We start from the raw sequence: 8,604 nt of genomic DNA, 5'->3' as shown, positions 1-8,604 counted from the left end.
ACATAATTATCCAAATTAAAAATATATATAAAATGAATAAGATCTTTAAAAAAATGTATACAAATAGCACAAATACTGTGACACTGAATCATTATTTATTACATGTACATATAACTACTACTGTTATTATTAAACCTTTGGGACACTCAGTTTTATGCCCAAGATGACATCAGCATGTCTTTAAAATCTTCTCTTCTTCCTGTATGGGAGGGTATTTTTGAAACTAATTTTCTCATGTAATAGTCAAACACAGAAAACCTATTCTACAAGTCAACTGATGAGACTTTAAGTGCTTTTTCTCTCATAAGTTTTTGGACATAACACACAATGAGATACTTCATGGGGCTACGACAAATACTATGACTTTTAAAAGAGTTATTACATCAAGCCTTCAGATGGGGTTTGACTGATGAAACTTTATGATGTGCTTGAGTAAGACACCAAAAGGATCACAAGTGAGCTAATACTTTGCCCAGCCACTGTAGACGGCCATTCAGATTAGGTTCAATCCAGCAAGTGCTCATTACCATCTGCCCTTCTGTATTCTGCTTCCTACTCTTTCACAAAACTCATTCTTATGGTGCACATCCTAGTTAGTTGATACACAACTTCAAAACTCTGATTAGCACACTGAGCAAGAAGAGCAGTAAATTCCTAGTTGGTGAAGATCTTCAGAGCGCAGCCTGGTGGAATTTTACACTCTGTTGCAGTGTGCCAGCTTGAACTCTGATTACACTTGGGGCTCTGCACAAAGGCTACACTATCACTTTAGGTACTCAGTGAAAAATTCCCCATTTATCTGATATAAGAACACTCCTCTCCCTATATGTATTCTTTTCATTTCTACAGTAGCATTTTGGTTAATATTGGAGAATAATCCTGTGCAGACCCTTTCTGAGCTTGTTAGATCACTCATCTACAATGAGTGAGAATTGTAATGCATGGAAAGCCTTCCCAACTCTCTGGTTTAATTCATGATATGCTACTGAACAGCAAAATACAGCTTCCGAGTAACTGGCTGCAAATTCAAACAATGATTAACAGAGAAAAAGTAATAGGAGGTAGTTCTATGGGAGATCCTATATCCATACATTAGTTTATCAGCTGATTACCTATTTTTCCATCTTTCCTATACATCCAGGAAATGAAGTTTCCAAGATGTAATTACTCTGTGGCTTGGTTCCTACTGGGAAATTACTGTTTTCTGGAATGGAATAGGTATAATCTAGAGGTGGCAGTTCGGTTAGGATTTCAGTACTGGAGGCAAAACTTGTGTCTCAAATCTCTGGTAGTAGTAAACATACTTCATTCTTTTAGAGATTAAAAGCACATTCACAGTTTACAATTGCTTTGAGTTCATGATGACTGTGAAGATCAGGCCAGAACCACGATCAGCAGCTCATAAAATGTGGCCATCCTTTTCGATGAGATACTTGAAGACAACCATCAAGAAACCTGGTTTGCTCAAAGAAGCTGTACAGGGCTCTCTTATCCCACTGATCTATCATATTTGATGTATTCAGTCTCCAAATTTCGGAGCAGGTGCTTGGTATGGTAACATATTTAGCATTACAATTTTGAGTGGTGACGGTTCTGTCAAGCTCATCTGTTTTGTTTAGTTTATACTCCAGACTTTTAACTGCTTTCTCATACTACTTTCCTGCCTTGGTCCACTCTTCTCTTCTCTACCTGCTCCTCCAGGTCTACCAGATGATTTCTTCTACCCCAGCCATGTCTTCACAACTGGTGGAGTAAATAGCAAGATGGACAATTTCTTATCAAAGGAATCAATCCACATTAAGAAAATAGCCTCCATTATGTAACCCAAAGCACTGCTGACCACCTGTGCCTCAATACCTCAGCCTGGGGTCCCTTCTGTGGTCTCTTTCCTGCACCCTAGGTTGAGGCCTGTTGAGGGCTACTGCCCTAATCCAAATTCCATAGTCAAGCCAGGAGTTGACACTTGCTCACCACTTGGGAAGGCTTGGGGGCTGCCTCACAGGAAGGCCCCAAGGACCAGGCAAACCCTTGAGCAAAAGAAGGTTTTACAGAGGGTCTGGTGCAAAGTTTGTTTTTAAAAATGACATGCACTGGGGCACCTGGGTGGCTCAGTGGGTTAAGCCTCTGCCTTTGGCTCAGGTCATGATCTCAGTGTCCTGGGATCAAGCCCCGCATCAGGCTCTCTGCTCAGCGGGGAGCCTGCTTCCCCCTCTCTCTCTATGTGCAACTCTGCCTACTTGTGATCTCTCTGTGTCAAATAAATAAAATCTTTAAAAAAAATGACATTCACTACACATTCATTTTTAGAGATTATAAAAAGCAGACTTTTTTGAAGTACGCAGTCAACAAACAAACTTATGTCACAAAAGCCATAGGAACTTTTATAAAATTAATTCTATAATACTTTGATTTGTATTCAGATTTTAAAAAAATAATAATTTAATTAAAACTTTAATTATAGTATATTATTAATAGCAGAATCTAACTTGTCCCCATGCCATCACACACAAAATCTCCCATATTATAGCTCAAATCAGTGTGTCTGTATCTGAAGTCATTTATCCTCCAATACAAATTTGCCATGCTGGTGCTTTTTACTTTTACTTTGTCTAAACCAATGATTATCAACAGCAACTACCCTAATTCCTACCCAGAAGCCAATGTGTCATTATTCAGTGGCCTATTTCTTACCTCATGCTAATATCTAACAAACTAAATGTGGATTCTATTTTCTAAATGCCTCCTAATTTTTCTGTTGTGACTTGCCACTAATTTCATCTTGCTATCATTAATTATCTGCTGAATTTTGCAAGTTATCACTGTTCCCTTACAGGCCACTCTCCACATTTTATTCAAATTATAATTATAATTCCCCTTCCTTGAAAATATTCAGCAAAGCCATTCTTACCAAATTGCCATATGTCTCTTATTTGCTGTACTGACATCTCATATAATTCACCACAGACACCAAAAAACATTGTGGTTGCATATTTGTTGTCTCTGTGTTTAGGTATTTAAGAATATTATTCTTCAGGATAGATTACCTTCCTAAGGTAGATGACTTCAAAAGTATCCTGAATACACCTAAAAACTGGAAAATACCTTTGGTAAAAATAAGTAAGTTACATAATACTCTCTCTACATTAACTAATTGTGTAACCTTGGCCAATTTACTTAAACACTGTACATCAGTTCTCTCATTTATTAAACGGAGATAGTAATACAATTTCTCACATGGGATTGCTATGAAGATTTCATATATTTATATGTTAAAGAACACAGAACAGTGCCAGGAGCGTGTTAAGCACTATAAAAATATTAAGTAGTGTTTGAAAACAAGAAATACTTCTTACTCATCATTATCTAAGAAAGTAGTTTATGTTAAATTACTATATGCTAATAGATATATACAATTAATGAATTCATAAATAAACTCAAAAGGATTATTAAATGAATCAACAGATGTTACTTTCTGACCTCCCCCCGAAAAAAAAAAAAAAAAAAAAAAAAAACAAGCTGGAGGATATGGTGAAATTCTCCATGCAGAATCATTATTATCCAAAAAAATTAAATACTTAATACAGATATTTACATGTTATAAATATATTAAACTATGTAAGTTTTTATCTTTATCAATTCCATCATCTTGTTCATAAAATGAACAGAAGCAGTTTTATTTCTACCATTTTTATAATTGGTTATATTCTTATTCAAGATAACCAAACTACCATGCTATTCTATAACTAAAGGCATTAGGTTTCAAGACATAAAGATTTTCATCAATTACGATTAAAATAATAGTGTTGAATTCTTTTTCTTTATTTTGTAAGGTATCACCCTATATTACTTTAGGATTGGAATGTCCCTTGCACATAACTAAGCTACATATTTTAATGGTACAATTTTTTTAGTGGTGCTAACAAAAGTCCTTTTACAAGTACAAACTCCACTCTGAAATTATCATTCAGATAGAGACTAAGTGTGGGAAGTACGAGATTACTTCTAGCCTTCAAATATTTTCATGAATTTCTTTTACCAGTCTCTTCTCAAAACATTATCCTAAAGCATCTTCTCTGGAAGAATGCCAGTTTTTTTGTTTTGTTTTGTTTTGTTTCTTTAAGATTTTATTTATTTATTTGACAGACAGAGATCACAAGCAGGCAGAGAGGCAGGCAGAGAGAGAGAGGAGGAAGCAGGCTCCCTAGTGAGCAGAGACCCCTCCCCCTCCCCCCGACTCGGGGCGATCCCAGGACCCTGGGATCACGACCGGAGCCGAAGGCAGAGGCTTTAACCCACTGAGCCACCCAGGCGCCCCAAGAATGCCAGTTTTTATTACAGTAAGTTGGAGTAAATATTTTGGAATGCGAGGCACTCCCTGTAAAAGGCTGACCCATCAGTGTGGTTGCAGGCAGCCAGAGAGCAGCAGGAGATGTCAATATACAATAACATTTAAGAATTCTCATTTGGGGGCACCTGGGTGGCTCAGTGGGTTAAAGCCTCTGCCTTCAGCTCAGGTCACGATCTCAGGGTCCTGAGATCAAGCCCCGCGTCGGGCTCTCTGTTCAGCGGGGAGCCTGCTTCCCCCTCTCTCTCTGCCTGCCTCTCTGCCTACTTGTGATCTCTCTCTCTGTCAAATAAATAAATAAAAAATCTTTAAAAAAAAAAAAAAGAATTCTCATTTGGAATTTTTTTGTTGTTGTTGTTTTTACAAGTATAATTAATAAATAAGCTGTATCAGCTTCATGCAACCCAATACTCTGTGATCCAATCTCTGTTCACCTAAAGATGTCACCCTGGGGAAGCTCATTCTGGAATCTTTTTCTTACTGCCAAAGCAACCCAAGGAGTTCCCATTCCTACTGCTTACTTGAGGAAAATAGACCTCCATGCTCTTATAGAATTCTGAATATACTTTCAATAGAAACCAGGTTACGATCTGTGGTCAGTAACAATAGAAATGCTGCAGTCAAATCTTCTATATCATCATAGTAAATAGGATTTGTGAACTTACTTCAACAATTAATCACCTTTTACAGTATTGTTTATAAGAGGAACTTAAAAATCTGCATTTCAAAGTGTTAAACTTCTTTGCGGGCAGCTTTTAGAACATAACAAAAATGTTAGTGGGGAAATATTCCTAAATTAATATCCAACAATGAGAACTTCTACTATAATGTTGACCAAAATGTAATAAATTATTTGTCAGCTTTAACTGCACTGAATTCACTGACTGAGAAAATTACTGAGTCTGAGTGTTTACAGCTGCTTTTAATTTCAGATTAGTCCCTGTTGTTTTAAAAACACAGAACAGGGGTGCCTCGGGGGCTCAGTGGGTTAAAGACTCTGCCTTTGGCTAGGGTCACGATCTCAGGGTCCTGGGATCAAGCCCCGCATTGGGCTCTCTGCTCAAGCAGGGAGACTGCTTCCTCCTCTCTCTCTCTGCCTGCCTCTCTGCCTACTTGTGATCTCTGTCTGTCAAATAAATAAAATCTTAAATAAATAAATAAATAAGTAATAAAAACACAGAACAGTGAATTATGTCAAATATATCTGGCTAAAATCTTAAAGAGGAAAATCTGAAACATGAAACAATTCAACTGAAAACAAATTTTAACTATGGATAGATTTAATTTACTGAAAACATCTCTAACAAATATCATAGATCATTAAAATTTAACTATTTGGTGGTAGTAGAGGGGGTATGAGTCAATACTACTAAAGGATGAAGAAAATTGGCATTTTTCTTATCAGGAACATACATAAATTAAAAACACTACTTAAAAAATTTGGCAAGAAAACACATATTAAAGGATGTTCACTAAAGTTCTTCCTATCATCCAAGAATCATCCTACAATCACTTTGCTACAAAACCTCAGGTTTTTGAAATTTTATTAGCTGTGAAGGAACTATATTGGGATTATTGGCCAGAACTTGCCATAGTTATTTTTACAGCACCAATTTCTCATCAATCAAGAAATTGTCGTGTTTTGTTTTGTTTTGTTTTGTTTTCCCATGGAGTTTATTGAAGTTCAGACTGCCTAAATGTCAGTGTGAAAGAGGCTTACTCTCTTTGAGATGGTAATCATGTACTTTCACTCTTGCTCATCATTTTCAACCATTTGACTAGCTTTTGGCACTTGCCTTCTGGAAATGTGTGCACACGTGACGTAGCAATGGAGGATGAAAATGCCAGAGGCTTCTTTATATTCCAGAGACATGAAATCCCCAATGCACTGCAAGCAGTATCTTAAATAAAATAAATTCCAGCATTAATTCATTGAAATAATTGAAATAATTTTCTTGAATTGTCCTGAGAGTTTCCATGCAAATAATTCAACCTTTCAAGAACATTGTTCAAAATCTGTATAGACAAAAGATGACTGCTTGTATTATATGTAGCATATTCCTTGCTTTACAAGTTTTCTCAAATGATAAGCCTGAGAGTATTTCTATCACTTAACCGGTATGTTATGTATCTGACACTTTTTTTGCCTTAATTCTAGAAAAATAAAAAGTATTTTTATATTTTGTCATTGAGTTACCTTAGGTTCACTAATTTTTTTAGTAAAGCGTTAGCATTTTTATATATTGTGTATGTTGCATCTATTCTTTGAAATTTCAAGAATCATTGACATTTTATTTTTTATATCACAGGAAATTTTACAGTGTACCATAATCTTGAGGTAGATTTATTTGACTAATTACTTAACTACTATAAAACCCACTATAAAATTTCATACAAGCCTAAGAAATTCCACACTGATCATTTTATCAAAAATATAAACCTAGGGGCGCCTGGGTGGCTCAGTGGGTTAAAGCCTCTCCCTCGGCTCAGGTCATGATCCCAGGGTCCTGGGATCGAGCCCCGCATCAGGGTCTCTGCTCAGTGGGGAGCCTGCTTCCTCCTCTCTCTCTCTGCCTGCCTCTCCGCCTACTTGTGATCTCTCTCTCTCTCTCTCTGTCAAATAAACAAAATCTTTAAAAATATATATATAAACCTATACATAAAAGTATAAATACATGTATATACTTAAAATGTGGGACTTTCTTTATTATATTGTATAAGAAAGTAATCCATAACTTAATACATTTCTATGCAAGTGGAAAGTAGGAGAAGGTGTTTTTTCTTGATATTTAGTGCAAGAGAACAGTGTTGTGTTTGTTTAGCACCTGCTGTGCTGCCACATGCCAATCCATGCTCTCCTCACTTTTTATTTTACAAACATCAAACAGAAGGGACATAGAGTAGGATTATTTTATTTGAAATATAATTTCCTTATTACTAAATATCACTAAAAGTCATTATGAAAACCTGCTCATCTTTCAAGATTTAGTTCATCTCCCACTTTCTTAGTGGAGCATTCCTTACAGAGCTTCATTTCTCAGAAACGCAATGCTTTTAAGAATCAGTAAGCCCTTCAAATGTGTCAGTCCTTAAGTATCTTTTTTTGGTTGTTTAATTCTAAAATGTTGATTGCTTGATGGTGTTGTATCTGAATCTGTTCTTTTTACTTGGTATTTTGAAGAATTTATCTAAATTATTTCTTGAGCAGTTCATATATAATTTTCCCCCCAGTTTCATTTGAGATATAATTGACATATAATGTGATATACAACCTGTTGATTTTATACCCTTGTATATTGCAGAATGATTATTACCTTACCTTCAGGTCCATCTTATCACATAATTACCATTTCTTTCTTGTGGCGAGAACTTTTTTTTTTTTTTTAAGATTTTGTTTATTTGAGAGAGAGCATGAGAGTGGGGGCAAAGGGAGAAGCAGACTCCCTGCTGAGCAGGAAGCCTGATGCAGGGCTTGATCCCGGGATTCTGGGATTATGACTGGAACTGAAGGTAGAGGCTTAACGCCTAAACCACCCAAGCACCCTGTGGTAAGAACGTTTAAGGTCTACTCTCTTAGCAAGTTTCAAGTATATAATCTAGTAATCTTAACCATAATCACCATACTATGCATTAGATCCCCTGAATTTATTCTTTTATAACTGGAAGTTTGTACCCTTTAACCAATATCTCCCCATTTCTTTAACCATGTTCCCCTAGCCACTGATAACCACCATTCTATTCTATGAGTTTAGGGGCTTTTTTGTTTTTTTTCTTTCTTTCTTGTTTTTTTTTAAGATTCTACACATATTCTACAAATTTTTGAAGATTCTACACAGATTCTACAAATATTATACTATCATATAATATTTGTCTTTCTTTGATTTATTTCATTTAGCATAATGTTCTCAAATTCCAGCAATGTTCTTGCAAATGGTAGAATTTCCTTCTTTTTCATGGCTGAATACATGCATTTATTTATAAGAAAGATACATACATCTGATAGTTACCCTTTGATAAATGTGGGCACACTGAATGCTTTGAAAAGGAAAGGGAATTGAAATCTTTCATTCTATTGTTGGTGATTATTAGATTAATTACCATGAGAAGTTAAACACTTTCTAGAAAACTGAGGCAGCCCAAGGGTATCTCTTCACGGAAGTCCTATAGCAAATAACTAAATTAATTTCATTTGAAATATATTCATTCAACTTTTGTATGACCAATTCTTACTGGGAACTGGAAGGTATCAATAAACAGAT

General features: G+C 35.8%; 1 pseudogene; it reads right to left on the bottom strand.

The window, feature by feature from the left end:
- Window positions 1-449: 449 nt before the first annotated feature.
- LOC111146682 lies at window positions 450-7,676 on the bottom strand (annotated as a pseudogene).
- Window positions 7,677-8,604: the final 928 nt, after the last annotated feature.

Source organism: Enhydra lutris, unplaced genomic scaffold, assembly GCF_002288905.1.
Source record: "Enhydra lutris kenyoni isolate GAN:26980312 unplaced genomic scaffold, ASM228890v2 scaffoldscaffold2, whole genome shotgun sequence".
Lineage (NCBI taxonomy): Eukaryota > Metazoa > Chordata > Mammalia > Carnivora > Mustelidae > Enhydra > Enhydra lutris.
Note: the sequence above shows the minus strand (reverse complement) of the source record. Positions and strands in the feature narration are given on the sequence as shown.